The sequence below is a fragment of the Notolepis coatsorum genome (genome assembly GCF_963971535.1).
Source record: "Notolepis coatsorum genome assembly, chromosome: 3".
NCBI classification, from domain to species: Eukaryota; Metazoa; Chordata; class Actinopteri; order Aulopiformes; family Paralepididae; genus Notolepis; species Notolepis coatsorum.
The window spans coordinates 43367895-43388448 of NC_140167.1; positions in this window are offsets into that span (position 1 = coordinate 43367895).

The window sequence follows — 20554 nt, forward strand, 5'->3', positions numbered from 1 at the left end:
AGTGGAGGCTACCACTTGTTTCTCCGACACACGTCCAGCCAATCACCGCTTCTTTTCACCTGGCAGCGCGGATTCTCATTGAGAGGGCGTAGCGTGTGGGAGGACCACACTATCCCCCTCACGTCCAATCCGCGCTTAGCAGGCGCCCCGACCGAACTGTAGGAGTCGCTGTTTACAACGACCCGGACCCACCCCGCCAGCTTCTCCCACCCTCTGATACAGCCAATTGTATCAGTGCAGACGGCCAGCCAAGCTGGTGACAACCCCGGAGCTGTGAGCTGGATTCGAACAGGCGAATCAAGCTCACAGCTCCGGAGCTGGTGACGAACGCAATCTCCGCTCGACCACCTAACCGCCTTGCTGAGGCCTGTTGTAACTATCTTGTACACTAGGCTGGGCTTGTTGCTGAGGCCCTCTGGCAACATGCTCTGTCACATACGACTGCCTCATAGTCTGGTAGTGAGAAAAAAATTTCAACAGACAGAAACACGGCCGAGGTCACATCTGCAAGTGAAAGTGAGCAGCTCTCCTGGCGTTTAGACCACAGCCTCCATCCGCCTTGTGGAGGTTAATTAGGAATCTGAAGATGTGGCTGAACTCTCTCCAAACTCTCTCTCTCTCTCTCTCTCTCTCTCTCTCTCTCTCTCTCTCTCTCTCTCTCTCTCTCTCTCTCTCTCTCTCTCTCTCTCTCTCTCTCTCTCTCTCTCTCCCTCCCCTCTTCTTTTGCAGTGGTAATCTTCCTCAGCCTCCTCGTTCATGTTGTCCATAGACAAGGAAGACCATTTTACCCTGTTGCCTGAATACCATGAATATCACCAGTGTTTCAGAAAACACATTTCCAAACGCAATTAGAGCAGACAATGCTGCTTCCTAATCTGTGGGGCTGCTGACGCAGGGGCCCTGAAAACACACATTTACTTATTTTTTAAATGAAGTTGATTCTGTTGCTCCTGCAGATGGAGTCTCTCTCTCTCTCTCTCCCTCTCTCTCTCTCTCTCTCTCTCTCTCTCTCTCTCTCTCTCTCTCTCTCTCTCTCTCTCCTCTCTCTCTCTCTCTCTCTCTCTCTCTCTCTCCTCTCTCTCTCTCTCACTCTCTCTCTCTCTCTCTCTCTCTCTCTCTCTCTCTCTCTCTCTCTCTCTCTCTCTCTCTCTCTCTCCTCTCTCTCTCTCTCTCTCTCTGTCTCTCTCTCTCTCTTTCTGTCATATAATACAATGTGTCCTCCTCTGAAAGAGTAAGTTCCATCTAATGTAATTGGCTGACTGGTGTTGTTGTGGGACTGGAGGATTTATGAAACAAGAAACAAACCCCCCAAAACGTCACTCTGGTAAGATCCCCCCCCCCCCACCACCACCACCCTCATGCTCTTGCTGTTTGCAGATGAATTGGTATTCTGAGGGCCGTAACACAGTATTTGATTGGTTCACCTGGTGCCTGTGAAAGCCAACCGGTAGGCTGTGTCAGTGACAGACGTCTGATTCACCAGGCACTGACTAATCCAATGCAACCGAGGGGGGGGGGGGAGAGAGAGAGAGAGAGCGAGAGAGAGAGAGAGAGAGAGAGAGAGAGAGAGAGAGAGAGAGAGAGAGAGAGAGAGAGAGAGAGAGAGAGAGAGAGGGGGCGGGGCTGGGAGAGACAACAGTGCATGTGGTTCTCCAACGTTCTCCTCTTAGTAAAACACTATCAACATAGCCCCTGGCCATTCAGGAAACAGGGATTATGAGGTGTTCCGAGGCTCTCTTCTCTTCTCTTCCCTCTCTTCTCTCTCTTCTCATCGCTCTTTGTCGACAAAGAGTGTGGGAGAGTTCACAACAAGGATTGGAAGTGAAACGAGATTACGGAAGGAGAGGTGTCGGGAATGTTTGCCTTTTCTTAGGTGTGAACACAGAGATGAGGGAGTTCACATATCATAACCCCCCAACAATAACACAGCTCATGTAGTGTACAGAGAGCAACATATTGTTTGGACACTGGGAGATAATGTTTATCTTGATTGTCAATTCTTTTGACCCTAAACTGTTCTAGTTTCATGAAGAAAAAAATCTCCATTGAAAAACCAAAATTCCAAATTAGCCAGGAGTCGGACTGGTTTACAGGTATAATCCATTTCTGGGAAACAGCCCATAGGGAGAGAGTTATTGTTGCAGATCACGCATGTTCATTATGGTGACATCACATAGTACGGCGGTTTGTCAAATTGCATTATTACACCTGCCTGGAAAACAGCATACTATAGATGTATAAGTCATTACATACCACCTTCTGTCATGTAAGCGAGCACGCAGTTTAGCTTATCAAGATTAATTATCATTTCCCAAATGCCAGTGTTGACTGTGAGAAACAAATATGTGTATGTCTTTGTAGTGCAGCAGTGTACGCCTCACGCGGCGACGTTATTAATCTGTTCTCTCCAACTCATCTCATTGCCCCCCCCCCCCCCCCCCCCGCCTATAATGACAGTCTGTGTTAATTGTGACTGTTTATAAAATGGAGCTCGGTGTCGGAACCAAGCTGTGCTAATCTCATCATCCTCGTTTTCTTTCCCTGCACCACTAGGTTTGAAAATCAACTATTGATGTTCCTTATTACATTAGGTGAGCTGCTTGATGACAACACACAGCTGCAGGCCGTTTGTATGGATATCCTATTGATCTGATTTACATATATAGAGTTTGCTGTTTGCTGCTGAATAGACGCTTGCCTGAAAAGTCTAGTAACTGACTTGGAACAATATAAAGTTCACTTTGGTGAGTTTCTTTATTTGTAGACTACAGTAGATGACTTTATGCCACGAACCCCGCAAAGACACACGTGTTGGTGACAAATTATGAATATGATACCACACAACTATACCGACTCCCTGCCAAATTACCTGCAAATATTTGCATTGGTAACTTCATTGGTAACTTTATGAGAAGTTTTCTGTAATTGTTACTCCAAATGGCTTCTTAAAAAGAAAATATGAGAAAACATGGCTGAACAGTGAACAACTAAATCAATGTGGCTGATGTGTTATTTTGTGTTGTATGGCTTCAGACAAACTTCTAATGTGACGTTGAATGTGAAATGCTGTACATGGTAGGCTAGGGGTGTAACGATTCACCAAATCCATGATTCGATTAGACTTTTTATTTGAACCTCTTCCCGTTAGCTTAGTTGATTAGCCGTCTTTTTAAACTAGCACAATGCGGTATCACGTGAAACTAGAGATCTTGAGGAAACGGTAGATACCATCCACGTCATGCTACTGTTACGTCTGGTACTCTAGCAAGTGCCAGCACTTTAACTAGTGTTCTAACTATTGCGACAGTGTCGTGTTATTCTGTTGAGTTTCACGTTACGGGATATGGCCGAACGTGACGTTGACGTTGATGTTCTGGTGTACGTTACAATGCATGTGTCTTCAGTTCAGTAAACACCGACATGCTGAAACTACGTGTTGTCTGATTCTTCCAACATAACATTGGCGACGAGAGATGGCTGAATTATCTATCCCACCCCCTCCACCCTTCCTACCGCTGCCCGGTGAGACGCTGTCCCGTGGGCGCGTTGGATTTCGTTCGAGACGTATATCCTGGCTACCGGTTTGGACTTGTCCGCGGTGAGAAAACGTGCATTACTACAGCACTGTTTAGGCGTGGAGGGACAGCGTGTGTGTGAAACGCTCGGCACATTAGACAGTGACACATATACGTCGGTGGTGGCGCTCCTAAAGGGACATTTCGCCACTCCACAGACTGCACTCCTCCGTTGAGTTGTGTTCCGACGGAGACATCAACGTACTGGCGAGTCAATAACGCAGTACGTCGCGGACCTACGGGGCTTGGCTAGCTCATGCAAATTCGGGGCATTACAGGATGAAATGGTGAGAGACCAACTCATATTGAACACTGACAGTGATAAAAGTGACTCCAAGATTGACATTGTTGGCTCCCTCCAGCTGCAGGTGAGGTACGGAGAAAAGACACTGCCTGCCTTCAATTTCAACATTGCACGCCGAGGGACCAACCTCCTCGGCCTCGACCTCTTCAGTGGCCTCGGTTTCTCTCTGCTGGACACAACAGGCTCAGAGATCCACACCGTCACCGCTGTCTCCTGGTAGCAACTGTTCAACGGCATGGGCTGCCTCCAGGTCTTTGCTCACCAGCCCCTGCTAGACCAAAAAGTTACTCAAATCAAATCAAATCAAATCAAATTTATTTATAGGGCCCGACAACACACGTTAATGTCCCCATGGGCCGTACAGGTCTTCTTTAAACAAGTCAAGAAGAAAACATAACAATAAGTCAAGAACAGAACAAGAACACCATAAGGTCCAAACATTTTTAGATGAATGCAAATAAATGAAAGAATGCAAGCACTCCCAGACGTCCTCCCCGTCTTAGTCACGGGACATTCAACACTCCGGTCGTTGCTCAGGGACAGCCGGAGACAGGGAGATAGGGGGTGGCGCAGAGAGGGTCGCGAACTCCCCGACATCATCGCGGGACATCCGGCACTCCGGTCACCACTACGAGACCTCCGGAGACAGGGGGGCACGCAGAGGGGGTCGCAATCTCCCGGCCTTCGTCACGGGACGTCCAACACTCCGGTCAACACTCCAGGACAGCAAGTCATAGGGAGACAGGGAGACGGGACAGGCGTTAGACAGCTCATGAGATTGTAGTAGGCGGACATAGCAATAGATACAAGTGGTAGGCATATATGTGAATGGAGTAGATATATGAAGTAAGCGTATTATGTGAATAGAATAGAAGTACTTAACCCAGCAATGAAACCGCGTTGACTGTTAATCTGTTAACAGTCTGTTAATACTGTTAATCAGTTGACAGGACCACGGACAGATGGCGGTGAATAACTGATCCAGGGCCTCGGAGGTGCATGTAGAGCAGTCACTACAATCTTGGCCAAGACCCCGAGGCATCCATCACCTTAGTCAGCGCCAGGAGACGGGCACTCAGAGAGAAGGGGGAGGGAGGGGGGGGGAGGGAGGGGGGGGGGAAGAGGGGGGGGGGGGAGAGTTAGAGAGTTCCCATGTTTGTGGTGCTGCAAAGGAGCAGACATGTAGTACCCTGTAGTGCCATGTAGTACCATGTAGTACCCTGTAGTGCCATGTAGTACCCTATAGCAGCGGTTCTCAACAGGGGTTCCCCGGCACACAGGGGTTCCGCGGAGAGCTGCCAGGGGTTCCGCGAGATGCCTGGCAATGTTCTTTAAAAATATAGAATGACAACAGTCTTATTTTGAAAATCCTATAGCGGGTCTCATTTCTGCCCACACGCAGCTCCAGCTAAATAACTAGGCTCCAAAAGCTAGCAACATTTAGGTCATTATGATACTCTTATTTTGAAACTCCGTGGTGTCGTGACTCATATCCGCTCTACAGCACACAGCCAATAAGGATGCATCTCAACACAGCAGGCTGAGCAGTGAGCTTAGCGTCTCTCAGCTCAGCAGTAGTAGCGTACTCTGGATCTGGAACGCGGACATTGAAACACAGCAAGGATAGTGTTTTTGCGACCCAAAACAAATCCCTGCTGTTTTATTCCGCAACGGGTCAAATGCATATAACATGCTTTGCAATCCTTGCCATTCCTTTGTGGCCACGTTGTGTTTAAGACCGGAATTAATGTCCCTTTAGCATAAGCTAACAACAAGCCCTGTTCAGAGCGACAGAGAACAGCAGGGTGGGGACTTGGAAGGAGGACTGGGAAGGAGGGGGGGGGGGGGGGCATTCTCCCTCTATGTGTGTGCGTTTGAAAAGATATGATGAAGTCAGACTACTATATTATATTGATAGTAAATGTACTGAGGGTGGACAGACAGATTATGTTGATATTTAAACATAAAAAATACAATACATAATAAATGTATCCATGATCATCATGCAACATAAAACAATTGCAGGAACGGTTTGGGAGAGGAAGGTGTTTTAGGTTGTGTGTTCCAAAAAATGTACTTAAAGTTTAAAGCTCAATATATCAAAACGTGGCACTTTATAGTGAACAGGCACTTTATAGTGAATCCAAATTATTTTTTGGATTACAGAAAATTATCCCTAAAGTGCTATCTGATGCAGCTGCACTGTTTTCCATGAAAATACCATATTTGGATAAGTTTGACCATTTCTAAAAATCTGAAAATCATTAAGTCACTCTGGATAAAAAAAATACTTTACAGACAACATTGAGACAAAGCTTCCTGACACATCTCCATCCAAACTCTTGGAAGAACTCATTGAAATCTCATCTGATACCACCTGGAGAGCTAGTTTCAGAGTGTGGTGCTGAGTACCAAGTATCTCATGATGCTGCAGTTAAGGTGTTGATACCATTCAGCCCCACATATCTGTGTGAAGCTGGCTTTTCATCCATGACAGCTCTGAAAACAAAATATAGGGCCAAGTTGAGCCTTGATGATGACATGCGTTATGCCTTGTCAAAGATCTCCCCACGTATTGACCGTATTATTAGCCAGCAGCAGCGGACCTCGCATTGAGCTAGAAATGTCCACTGAGTGAACGAGTGCTTATTTTCTGTATTTATTTATATTTTTTGAGAAATGGTAACTTGGTGATCCTTTTCTGTATTTAAAGAAAATACATGATTTTCTGTTTTTGAGAAATTGTCAAACTTATCCAAATATGCTATTTTTATGGAGAACAGTGCAGCTGCAACAGATAGCAGTTTAGTGATCCTTTTCTGTATTAAAAAAAAATAGATGATTTTCAGTTTTTTCTTAAATAAACATTATTTTGAAAGCAAGCACTTTTGTCATCAGATTCAGACAACTTTATTGATCCCGCGTGGGGCAATTCATATTTGCAGATTCACCAACAAGCAACAAAGACAAACAAACAACAAAACATCTCAACGACAGCACGGCAAATAAAGAATCATTGTATCATCATTGTAGCAAAAAAGACAGGACCGAAAAAGTCTTTATCGTATGTAGGGGTGCCCTGGAATATTTTATTGAACACAGGGGTGCCTTGGCAGCAGAAAGGTTGAGAACCCCTGCCCTATAGTACCCTGTAGTGCCATGTAGTACCCCGTAGTACCCTGTAGTACCCTGTAGTGCCATGTAGTACCCTGTAGTGCCCTGTGGTACCATGTAGTACCCTGTAGTGCCATGTAGTGCCATGTAGTGCCATGTAGAGCCATGTAGAGCCATGTAGTACCCTGTAGTGCCATGCAGTACCTTGTAGTACTCTGTGGTACCATGTAGTACCCTGTACCCTAACTAAACTACCCTATAGTAAACTACCCAGTGGTACCATGTAGTACCCTGTACCATAACTAAACTACACAGATTAATCTAAAGGTCAGTCCCCGACCAGGTGAGATCAAGGTAGGTTGAAGGAGAGAGAGAAAAGATGAGTCTTAAAGGATAACTCCACTTTTTTTTTTAAATTAGCTTATTTAACATCTTCCCTGGAGTTAGACAAGAAGATGCATACCTTTTTTGTCTCTGTGCGTGCATTTTAGCTTTGGGAATAGACGCTCCGTTAGCATAGCTTAGCTTCATCACTGGAAGTGGGTGAGGACAGTAGCCTTACAGTGCCTTACAGTGTATTGCAAGGTCTGACATTGACCAAACTTGATATGCATGACCTTGGTGGGCTCTAGGTCAACTCCTGAAAAGGGGGTCAATGTCAGACCTTGCAATCAAAAGTTAGGGGCGCACTGAAATTATGGCAAGGGTTATTAGCCCCCTAACTTTTGATTGCAAAGTCTGACATTGACCCCCTTTTCAGGAGTTGACCTAGAGCCCACCAAGGTCATGCATATCAAGTTTGGTCAATGTCAGACCTTGCAATACACTGTAAGGCACTGTAAGGCTACTGTCCTCCCCCACTTCCAGTGATGAAGCTAAGCTATGCTAACGGAGCGTCTATTCCCAAAGCTAAAATGCACGCACAGAGACAAAAAAGGTATGCATCTTCTTGTCTAACTCCAGGGAAGATGTTAAATAAGCTAATTTAAAAAAAAAGTGGAGTTATCCTTTAAGCAGGGATTTAAAAGCTTCGACAGAGCAGGCGCCCCTGATGACGGCAGGTAATTTGTTCCACAGGTAGGGAGCGCGGTAGACAAAGGCTCTGTGGCCGGCGGATTTCTTTTTAACCCTAGGGGTCGATAGAAGCCCCGCATTTTGTGAGCGCAGAGCACGAGCGGGCGAGTATCGGGAGATGAGATCGGATAGATAGAGCGGTGCAAGCCCATTTAAAATTTTGTAGGTGAGGAGTAGCATTTTAAAGTCAGAACGGGCTTGGATAGGAAGCCAATGTAGGGCGGACAAAACTGGTGTGATGTGATCAAATTTTCTAGTTCTAGTTAGTATCCATGCAGCCGCATTTTGCACGAGTTGAAGATTTTTGATGCTTGAATTAGGTAGGCCTGAAAAAAGTGCATTACAGTAGTCCAGACGTGATGAGACAAAAGCATGAATCAGGGTTTCAGCATCAGCCAGAGTTAAAATGGGGCGTATTTTTGCGATATTACGAAGATGGAAGAATGCAATTTTGGTGAAATTTTTTATATGTGCATTAAATGAGAGGGAGGAATCAAAAATGACTCAGAGGTTTTTTATGGTGGAGCTCTGGGATACATGACAGGTATCAAAGTTGAGGGAGATGTCCTGAAACAGGCCTCTGTGGTTTGGGGGGCCAACAATTAACATCTCAGTTTTATCTGCATTAAGGAGTAGAACGTTTTGCGACATCCATTTTTTGACGGCAAGCAAGCAGGCCTCAAGGTTTTGTAGTTGGGAGGAATCATTTGGCTTAATAGGTATATATAATTGGGTGTCATCAGCCGGTCATCCAGCCCCTTCGCCGCTCCCCCCTGGCTCTCCGTGAGGGCATCGCCACCGAGTTACAGAAGATGCTGGACGACAACATCATCGAACAGGTGAACGCGTCACCCAGGATCTCCAACTTGGTGGTAGCAAAGAAGAAGTCAGGGGAGCTGCGACTCTGCGTGGACATGAGAGCGATAAACAAGGCCATCGTCCGTGATAAATACCCCATGCCAACCACAGAGGAGCTCACCGCCCAGTTCCACGGGTCCAAGGTGTTCTCTAAGCTGGACCTTCGTCAGGGGTACCTCCAGGTGCCACTACACCCAGAGAGCCGCTACCTCACCGCGTTCATCACCCACAGGGGGGTCTTCTGTTACAAACGCATGGCTTTTGGCTTAAGCTCTGCCCCCAGCTGCTTCCAAAAGATCATGGCCTCCGTCTTCGCCGGGATCCCCGGGGTGGCCATCTACCTCGATGACATCGGGGTGCACGGGGCCAACGCCGAGAGTCACGACGCGAGCCTCCACAGTGTCTTAAGTGCGATGGCGAAGCACCACCTCACACTCAATGGCGAGAAGTGTGTCTTTGCCACCACGACCATTGACTTTGTTGGGTTCCGCCTCTCGGCTGACGGCATGTACCCGCTCCAGTCAAACACAGAGGCCTGCATACACAGTGTCCCAGAGCCCACCTCAGCGGCCCAGGTGGCCTCTTTCCTGGGCATGACGGCGTACTACCTCCACTTCCTGCCACACTACTCCGACACAACTGCACCGCTGCGGAAGCTGTTGAAGCAGGACGAGCCCTGGCTCTGGACGCCTGCCTGCTCGAAGGCTGTGCGCCTCCTCAAGTCCCAGCTCACCTCATCACCAGTCCTGGCGTTTTTCGACCTAGACAGCACCACCCTCGTCACGTGTGATGCCTCCGCCGCAGCCGTTGGTGCGGTACTGTCACAGCTGCACGGGGGTGTGGAGAGGCCGGTCGCTTTCGCTTCATGGGCCCTTAGCCCCACAGAACAGAGGTACTCAGTGGGGGAGCGAGAGGCCCTGGCCTGCATCTGGGCATGTGAGCACTGGCATATGTACCTCTACGGCCGCTCATTCACGCTTAGGACGGACCACCAGGCTCTCACTACCCTCCTCACCACGTCAGGCACTGGCCACAAACCGCTCCGCCTCCACCACTGGGCTGACCGCCTGCAGCAGTACAACTTCGGTTTGCAGTTCACGCCAGGCCGGGACAACGTAGTAGCTGACCTACTGTCACGCGCCATCCCCAGTCCCCCCACGGCCCCGCCCTCGACTCCTGATCGGGATCAGGCTGAGCATGACCTGGTCCAGCTCCTCCACACTCCCCTCCAAGAGACAGTGTCGCTGCAGGAGCTTCAGGACACCTCGTCTGCTGACCCTGTCCTCTCTGCGCTCTCAACCTACATCAGGCAGGGTTGGCCGGCGAGGACACCTGACGAGCTGCTTCCCTATAGCAGACTCCGGGACGAGTTGTCATGCTGGAACGACTCCTGCATCGCTCGTGGGCTCTGTACTGTGGTCCCGAGTGTCCTTCGGGCGCGTGTCCTTGCTATGGCGCATGAGGGCCACTTGGGCATAGTCAGGCTCAAACAGCGGTGTCGTGACTTGGTGTGGTGGCCAGGCATCGAAAGGGAAATCGAGACCCTGGTCAAGGACTGTACTGCCTGTCTTCTGAGCGGGAAGACCAGGGCCCCAGCCGCGCCCCCACCCATGCAGCCATTGGACTGGCCGTCCCAACCCTGGAAGCACCTGCAGCTCGACGTCTGTGGTGAACTGCACGGGGTACCGCATCACCAGCGTTTCCTTGTTGTAATCTACGACCTCCACTCCAAGTGGCCTGAGGTGGCGCCCGTGGGCTCGGTCACAGCCAGGGTGCTGATTAAGATTCTCGAGTCCCTGTTCACACGCTGGGGCCTGCCCAAGAGGATCACAACAGACAATGGCCCCCAAATGATCTCCCACGAACTGGCCTCCTACCTGGGGGGTAAGGGGATATGTCATATCCGCATGTCGTTCTACAACCCGGCTGCAAACGGGGGGGGGGGGGGGGTGGAACGGCTGAACCAATCCCTGAAGAATGGCATCAGGGACCACCTGGCACAAGGGTGCACATTCATCAACGGTCTTTAACAGACGCTCCTGCACTACAGGGCTACTCAACACGCCACCACAGGCGTCTCCCCAGCCTCCCTCATGCTAGGGCGCGAGTTTCAGCTGCCCCTGGACAGGCTGCGCCCTACTCCGGCTCAGGCTCCAGCCCACCCGCTTCAAGCCACAGTCAACACACGCCAGCGCCGGATGAAGGACCGTTTCGACAGGACCCGACATGCGAGACCACCTACCATCGCCGTCTCAGACTGGGTCAGGATTCGGCGACCCCACCGGGACAACAAGCTCCGGTCATTCAGGTCAGACAGCAGCTTGGCCTGGCCTCATTCAGGCTGGCTGATGGCACGTGTTGGCATGCTGGCCGACTGCGCAGGGTGCAGGCTCCTGCTGCCCCGGGACAGGGTGTGCCCGTGGCTATAGCTGTGCAGGACAGACTATTCAATGATGTTGCAGCCCCAGCACCCGCGGCTATAGCGCTGCAGGACAGACAATTTGATGATGTTGCAGCCCCAGCACCCGCGGCTCAGCCTGAGGCTGCGGGACCTCCGCCGTTGGCTGTTGCAGTGCCCGGGCCCCGCCCACTCTGAGCGCGCAACAGGCCTGCACACCTGAATGATTTTGAGACTGAGTATCACTCCTAGGTTGAGTGAAGGGGGGGAAATGTTACGTCTGGTACTCTAGCGAGTGCCAGCACTTTAACTAGTGTTCTAACTATTGCGACAGTGTCGTGTTATTCTGTTGAGTTTCACGTTACGGGATATGGCCGAACGTGACGTTGACGTTGATGTTCTGGTGTACGTTACAATGCATGTGTCTTCAGTTCAGTAAACACTGACATGCTGAAACTACGTGTTGTCTGATTGGGTAGATATCGCTCCAAAGTCAAGCTACATTTTGATGGGCCGAAATGGGCATGTCTGTTGTGGCCTTTACAATTTATTATCATAGAAAGCCAGTGTTTAAAATGAGTCCACCGGTTCCACTGTAAACCCCATAGCATGAATATGTTGAACACATGTTTTTATAATAACAGAAATGTATTTCTCTTAGCCTTCACTTACTGTTTATTCCAATTCCATGCTGATTTGTGACGGGGGCAACGAGAGTACAGTAAAATACACAACAAGAAAAAGGAAAGGCTCAGACTACCACAATTAAGCATTACATCACTCGCAGGAGTGCGTTTTGAGAATTAGAGTCGTTAGACCCCTATAGGCATGCTCTAATTCTCATAACGCACACCTGCGCGTGGTGTAATGGCTTTTATACAATTGGCGCATTCATCTAACCTTATTGCTATAGGCCTACAATAAACACACATTAATTGAAGATGTATTGACAAAACCATCCACAGAAAAAGTAGATCCAAAAAAATAAAAAATTCTAGAAGCAGCTGGGAGGTGCGGTGTTTCAAGCAAGGCTGCGTTTACATTAATTAAAGGCAAACCGATTTAGTTTCATTTCACTTTTCTGAACGTTGCGTTTATGCAGTCAGGTTAGACGCCGTTTACAGTGAAAGTTTTTCTTGTACACGGTTGCAATTCAATTCCCCCTCCTCGCAGTCCTCGGCCAGTCGCACATACGTCATTGGCTATAGACTTTTAAAACAATTTAATAGGCTAAACTTCGTTTTAACTTCTTTAATTCACAATTGTTTATTTCATTTCATTTTTCCCGACATAATGCTACCTGCCTTGACGAAATCCGTGATTCGGTTGCGATACAGATGAATTATCTTCTCAGAATAGTATAAGTGGCTATAAGGTTGCTTCAAAGCATGGCATCGAACAGTGAAGTTAGCGGTTGTTATTGGAATGATTGATTGAAAATTGTATTACCAGATTGCAGAATGGGTACAATACAGTACAGCTCAATACACACAATTGTGAAGGGGATGCAGACCAGAGAAAGACTTTCGTCTTGTTTACATCAGGGTCCCCCATTTTCAATTCATCATAACATATATGACATACATCATGACATACAGAGAGACAGTACTGCTACATCTAGACATTTATGACATACCAGATTTACAAATACAGTACTGTTTTTGTAGGGTGATTATGGTTTATTTACATTGATGGTAACATTCCCGGTTATAGTGCAGTTTGTGAAAAGAGTATCTGTGTCGTTATTTTGCCTCTTAACTGGAACAGAATTCTCAGAACCTTCTGCACCTTCTGCAATCCGCTTTTGCGCAGATGAGCCTCCGAGAACATGGCTATAATTTCGACTGTCTTCAAAATGTGGGGTCCAATAGGATTGCAGGGAAGACTATGGCCAGTGACAGACATAATCTCCCTCGATTTATATTTTGAATGGGTTGCTTCAAAGCATGCCGTCTAACAGTGAAGTGAGTGTGTGTTATTGGTTTGATTGATTGATTGATTGATTGAACATTTTATTAACAGTGAAATGAGTGTCCTTTTTACGAATGGCATCTAACAACAGACTTTGCGCGATTTTTATTTTGTTTCACAATGACTCATGACCCACCAATTACATAATCTAACATTGTGTAAGAAACTAACACATTCCACGTGACAGAATCGTTTTTGAATGAGTCGTTATGACGCTATCAATACATCCATTCATAAAGATTATTGTCCGACATCTTGGTTTAATTCCTAAAACCACGAACGGCGGAGTGATTGTAATTCTGTTGTGGGCGCGTTCTGGGATCACGAGCGTGTGTTATGATAAATAACAACGTCTAACTTGACTGTTTCAGCCAATCAGAATCGAGAAATTTGCAGGCCATTGTATAAGTGTGTTTAAAGTTGCATTTGTTTTTCTGCCGCTGAGCTGCGGCTGGTTGTAAACGACGCTGCCCTAATTTCATGGCATTCCGAGGCGAGCTGAGGAATCCAGCCTCATTTGTCTCTAATTTGTTCCCAGTGCACATATGAGAGGGGTTATAAATACATTAGTCCTCTCCATAGCGCGGCGTGTTGGGGGGCCGGAGGCAATCACACAGCCCACGTATAGAGCATGTTCTCCGCCCGGCCCACCTCTGGCAACAGGGAGGGACGGGACAGAGCGTCCCTTCCGTCTCACACGGTGGCTGTGAGCAGGTCTCACGGTCCCCCGGGTGGGGCTATACATTAAAAGCCTCGAGCATCAGACGGATTGGATGCAAACCAGAGCATCAGAGGGAAGCGCGGGCCGAGCAGACGAGAAGGCTCCCCTTCGTGTCTTGCATCGCTCTGATGCAATCCACTGGTGGTTTGAGTCAGTGGTGTGGAAACATCAATTAAAACATGAAGATTATCTGTACATTTGTCGTTCGCCCAGAGGAAGGAAGCAAGCGTGCCTAGGATATGTCTTTCGTTCTGTCCGTCTCTCTCCGTAAGTCAGTCCGCTTCTCTTTCACGTGCGCACACACACGCAAGCACACGCGCACAGACAGGTTTGCCTCAGGGACCTTTGTGGGGCGAGAGATACAGTACGTCTGAACTTCCGCTTTTGGAGAAAAATCAAATCCTGGTGCATTTTTATCAGCTGTCAGCGTCAGACAGATATTTCTGCCAGGGTTGGGCAGGAAATGAGGCTATTAAATTACAGCTTTTCACAGGACTTGTGTCATTCTCTCCTACTTTCCTACAGATGTTCCATCAAAGTAAGTCAGTGTAACCATCTATCTTTCCCATGCCTGACTACCTTCTCTCAGTATTACCCCCAAACGTTTTGTTTTTGCTCCCCTTTCTCAGTTCTAGAAGCTGTTCTGAGATGGTCATGTCACTCATCTCACTCTCTTTCTCTCTCCCACATAGCTCTCCCTCTCATCTCTCGCTTCTGCCCTCTCTATCTCTCTCTGCCCCCCCCACTCACTCTCTCTCTCATCTCTCTCTCTCACTACCCCACTCTCTCTCATCTCTCTCTCTCACCCCCCTCCCCACACACACAGTGATATCATGGCTTAATTTGCGCCTGCTTTGGGTTGAAGCGCAAAATCAATTTCAGAGAGGTCAGTAGGGGTCAGCGGGCCAGATCGGGGGCCTGAGTGAAGTGGATTACTGATTATCATACAAGCGACGTGGCTCCCATATTGGGATATATCAGCGACCCAGATCCCACATCTGTATAATGCACTGTCTGGGAGCCAATCACACGGCTCGGAATGTGAAAAAGAAGTGGGGAGTTACTATAGCATACACACACAAACCAAAACACATCCTTTCCCATGATTCAAACCTTATTTTCAGCCCGAGATGTTAGGGTTATATTTTTCATTCCAATGAGAAGGATGAGGCGTGGAGCTCTGAATTCCAAATGTGTGGTTTTAGAAGAAGCACTGTGTGTTTCTTAGATATGGAGTACATGCTTAAAATGAAACATAGGTCTATGGAGTTTTATAAAAAATAGAATAAGTGGATCTGGGAATATGATCGTGACTCTGTGAGAAAGCTGTCACAATCGTTCAAACTCTAGACGTGGGACTGTCACTCTGGGGAGAAAGCCCTTCCACAAAGTCAACTCATATTTCATGCCATACTTTCCATAACATGTCCAGTGGCATCGACGGTAGTTATTTCTGTGATATGTAAATGATGACGTAACATTCTAATATTTATGAGTTTAAAGTCTATATGCAGCCGCTTTCTCCCTCCCTCTGGGGACATGGCACACATATGTTGAAATGTCAATTGAAAAATCCACATCCATATTCATTCTGATGGAATTCAAAATGCCCATCACCGCTTAACGTGCTCCAGGAACTGGGGCATACGGATGCGTTGATTCGGCGCCTCGGTTTTCCGTACAGACTGTTCTTATAGGCCGCAAACTGGATAATGGTTTTGCTGGCCTTCCTCATTTCTCCGATTTTGAATGACATTCTGGGGAATCTTTTAAATTGTCATGATTTTATTTTGTACTTTTCTTTCATACTTGACTGCAGAGGAGATGTCAATACGGTGACCTGGGTTACCGTGATATCCCGGAGAGGGGAGGCTGTGTGTGTGTGTGTGTGTGTCTGTGTGTGTTTGTGTGTGTGTGTGTGTGTGTGTGTGTGTGTGTGTGTGTGTGTGTGTGTGTGTGTGTGTGTGTGTGTGTGTGTGTGTGTGTGTGTGTGTGTGTGTGTGTGTGTGTGTGTGTGTGTGTGTGTGTGTGCGTGCGTGCGTGTGTGCATGTGTGTGTGTGGGTGGGGTACATTACGCAGCACTTTTATCTAAGCTTCATCGAACAGCTGCCGACCCTGACTTCCTCCCTCTCTCTCTCTCTCTCTCTCTCTCTCTCTCTCTCTCTCTCTCTCTCTCTCTCTCTCTCTCTCTCTCTCTCTCTCTCTCTCTCTCTCTCTCTCTCTCTCTCTCTCTCTCTCTCTCTCTCTCTCTCTCTCCCCCTCTCCTCAGAACTCCTCTCCAACTATAATCTATCATCCCCCCCGTCTCTACTTAAACTTGACTTTAACGTTGGAATGCAGAGAGAAGGTAGAATGAAAGGGAAATGGGATCTCATTATATCCGCCCCAGTGCTCGCTCTGGGCATGATTGATCATTATCCAAAGAGCCCATTTGGAAACAAGTGATTCTGCTTTAGGATAAAAAGGAATATATAAGACTCATGAAAATAATGCTACTGGGAGGGGTGGCATGAATAGGAGGCACACCACCTTACTATGAAGCTGTTATATTATGAACATTCACAGTGCTTCACTATGCAGCCAAAGTATACTTTTGAATAAGGGTGATGTACATTAAGCTTCAAGTATAACGGCTTTAAGCATTAAGTGACAAATAAAAGAGGTATAGAACAGAAGGCTGGAGAATGAACAGATGGAAACAACGTGTAAACAAAACCGTGGACTGATATTGTGGTGCAACATCTTAGCTGTAACATCAGCCTCTGATGTTAGATAACTAGTCTAATAAGCAAAACGTACAGATAATCGGTAATAATCCTATGAAGTATTTTGTTTTCCCGCTATATCAAACGACTCAAAATCAATCCATTCCTCTCTGTCAAGATGAAGAGGACAGAACAGCAAAAGTGGGAACGCTTGATTTTCCCCATTAGGCTAATTTGTTGTTGTTCATTTAAGGTCTGCGTTATGTTAATGGCACTACTTTGCACATAGCGGTGAACCTTTTACAAAGTTACGCATTTGATCTCTAGCAGAGAGGAGCTTTGATGAGCAACGAGAGCGAGTCACTTATCTGGTCTGTGTCCCTGGTCTTCAATACACTTCCAACTGTATAGACGTACAGCCTTTCATTGTAGGTCATCTTTAACCGTTGCTGATACAAGTCTTGAATGCAGCAGCTCAGAGACGAGTCTCTGGGAGTAGAAAAAAGGTCATGTTGAATGCAACCCCAACCTCCGTTTCTCCCTTTATGCCCAAAGCTGCTCTGGAACCAGGCCGTCCCATATGGCCTAAAACAGCGTCGCAGGGAAGACATTGAGAATAAAAGACAAAAGGTCATTAAAATAAATATATACATAATTCTGTAAGCTATTATATGCACTCTAACCTGTCAAAGAGGCTTTTGGGGGTCCAGGCCTGTCTGACAGCGAGTGTGACACGCCACCCAGAGCACAGGTCCGCTGGGAAACAGCCGCGAACCAAGCGGTTTGAGGGTCAGGCTTAATTTTATACACCACAATACCGACTACCTGTCAACTGGCACTGACACATGGTGAGCGGGTCAGATGGCCGGACTGCTGTCGACGCTACATAGTCTCATCCCTCTAGTAGTAATAACGGGGAAAAGAAAAAAAGAAAAAAAACTGAAAGAAACGAAGTAATAGCTTTGAATTATGTTATTACAGTGGTAGTTGGGTAACTTTAATTGCTTAAATCCCTGGTGGTATGAGGTTCAGTGGCAACTTTAGCTACAAGCTATATCGCTTCCACCGCTATTCCCTCCAAACTGGATGAAGGAAGCGGGGAAATGATCCATGGAAGCCGAGCATGAAATCCAGAACATAGGTAGCCTCCGGCATCCCACACACTTTCTGACCTGCCTCCCACGCATGCACACGCACACCACACACACACACACACACACACACACACACACACACACACACACACACACACACACACACACACACACACACACACACACACACACACACACACACACACACGCACACCCACACACCCACACACACAGTATGCCCATCCATGTAAGACGTGTGCCCGCGCTTTGATTTGTGTTCCTCCAGACTGAGCACAGAGACAGTCTGGGACCGGGAGAGAGAAAGAGTGAGATGATGCACCCAGGTGACTTTCCCCTCAGCCTAAGGAGAAGTTCAGGCCACTCGGGTGGGGGGATTTTAGGAGGGTATTTATATGCACTCAGCACATCTTCATCCCACAGGCCAGAATTTACAAATAGATTTCAGCTTTAATTTGCCAACGCAGTGACCCATTCCACAGCAGTGTAATAGCGGGTCCCAGTGTGACAATTAAAATAAATCACGTCTGAACGGAATTCGCCATATGTATTCATGCCTCATCAGTAACTGAATTGACGTAAATGATTTATCCTGGGGAACTTAAATACCAACGGCCGCGCCACATAGGGCTGCTGCCCCGCGGCATTCAGATTCTGCTCCACTTTTTAACAAGCCTTACTGCGAGTGACAAAATACACTTGTCTGAAACGTGACTGAATGAATTTGAGGACAATGGGTCTCAGTATGAGCGGCACACCGTTCCAAATAATGGTCCAATGGAGAAGTATGGTTCTGTGGTATGACGTCATCAGGGATCATGGATGTCTCCACATTTCCACGTCTCCAGTTCCTAATGCATCTTTTAGCGTAGAAACATGAACGGTGCCACGCGTGCGATTTGCAATTGAAACAGCCGTCCTGTTGTGATTAGCATATGTACAGCTGGTTAAGGACTCTGTGAGTTCTGTTGTTTTCAATTCACTACAGTAGTGACATCAAGGCGTGCGACTAGAGCGACTGTAGTCCACTGCTGGTACTCTTTAGTCCAGGACGGTGGCTAAACTGTCCTCCACTGCCTCCAGCATATGAATGAAGGCCTGTAGAGAATGTAATGCGTGCCTAAGACTCCCCTTCCGCTTAACCACCATGCGATCCTATTTCAGAAAAACAACACATACTGTTGTCAATGACAAATAATCTTTTGATCCTGTTTGGAGTTGTGCCACAAATTACATAATGTGATGTTTGTCCATTTAAAAGATCATTTTGCAAGTCAAGAAAGTTGATTGACAAATTAGCTAACATTAGCTACTGTAACATTATTGATAGCTTTTGATGCTATGACGTAACGTTAGCTAGCTGGCAATTAATTTTAAATTCACAAACAACATGGCACAATTCAAACGAGATCAACACATTATTATTATTATTATTATTGATTTTCTTTTCCAAAATAAGGTCTCATGGTGGTCCAGCGGAAGAGGAGGAGCTTCACCTCTCGATACCTTGGTGTCAAACCAGTATTAGCATGACAGCATGGACTGCTTTAAAGGTGTATAAATACTAAGGGATTATGAGCTATTGTGGAGCATTTTCTAAAATGTTCTCTCTCTCTCTCTCTCTTTCTCTCTCTCTCTCTCTCTCTCTCTCTCTCTCTCTCTCTCTCTCTCTCTCTCTCTCTCTCTCTCTCTCTCTCTCTCTCTCTCCCTCTCTTTCTCTCTCTCTCCTTTTAATAATTTTTAAGCACTCATTTCGGCCATAAAGTCATACTACAGAGTCTACCTTTTAAGACAAGTGGTCTCACAATGTGAAAGCCCTTCATTACAGCATGCTTGTCCTTAAAGATCCTGTCTGCCTGTCTGGACCAAAAATATCCTGTCTGCCTGTCTGGACCAAAAAGATCATATAGCAAAATACAAAGTACTGACATAATGCATAGTCTACATTTGTACCACGGTGCACCTGAAGAAAAGTAGGTTCAGCGTTTCATACCTGGGGCCATCAATGGTTTTCATTAAAAGTGACAGGTACATGTAGAAGCCTCTTTTGATTGCCGCGTGTGAAGTATACATGTGAGCTGCAAATAATATCATTATACTCTTAACGCAAAGCCACTTATTCTTTTTCAGGCCCGGCAGACCCCCACCGGCCATTACGCTAATGTGAGTATGGCGCCCGCTGTGTAGAAGAAGGATGGCCTTCCTCCCGATCCGGGCCCTCCTCATCCTCACGGGCCGCTTCAACCCTCATCGGCTTTACTTTCTCTGCTTTTGATTAATCCTGTCTCATTTGAGATTTGAGACTATCAATGGGAATTATTCAAATCCCTGAGGTATGAAATGGCCATGAGGAGGCTGCGGAAGACAGTCATTAACCCCAAATGGTGGGGAGCCCACAGTAAATCTCGATGAATTTGCTCCGTCGTGGAAACCTGATTAGTTACACTGGCTGTACTTAATCCTGGTTGAAGGTAGAAGTTAATTTTGTCTGGTACTGGCCAATAATTCAAGAAATAAAAGAAGATAGTTATTTTTTACACGTGTTCTACAAACAAGCATTAGGCTACTAGAAATAGTATGACATTATGACCTTGCAGTAAACAGTAACAATATTTGAGTAATAAGTAAAACAATAAAATACTTTGGAAAAAGAAAACATTTATATTTGATTTTAGACTCTGAATTCAGACCCTGAAACACTGAAGCAATATTACGTTATCA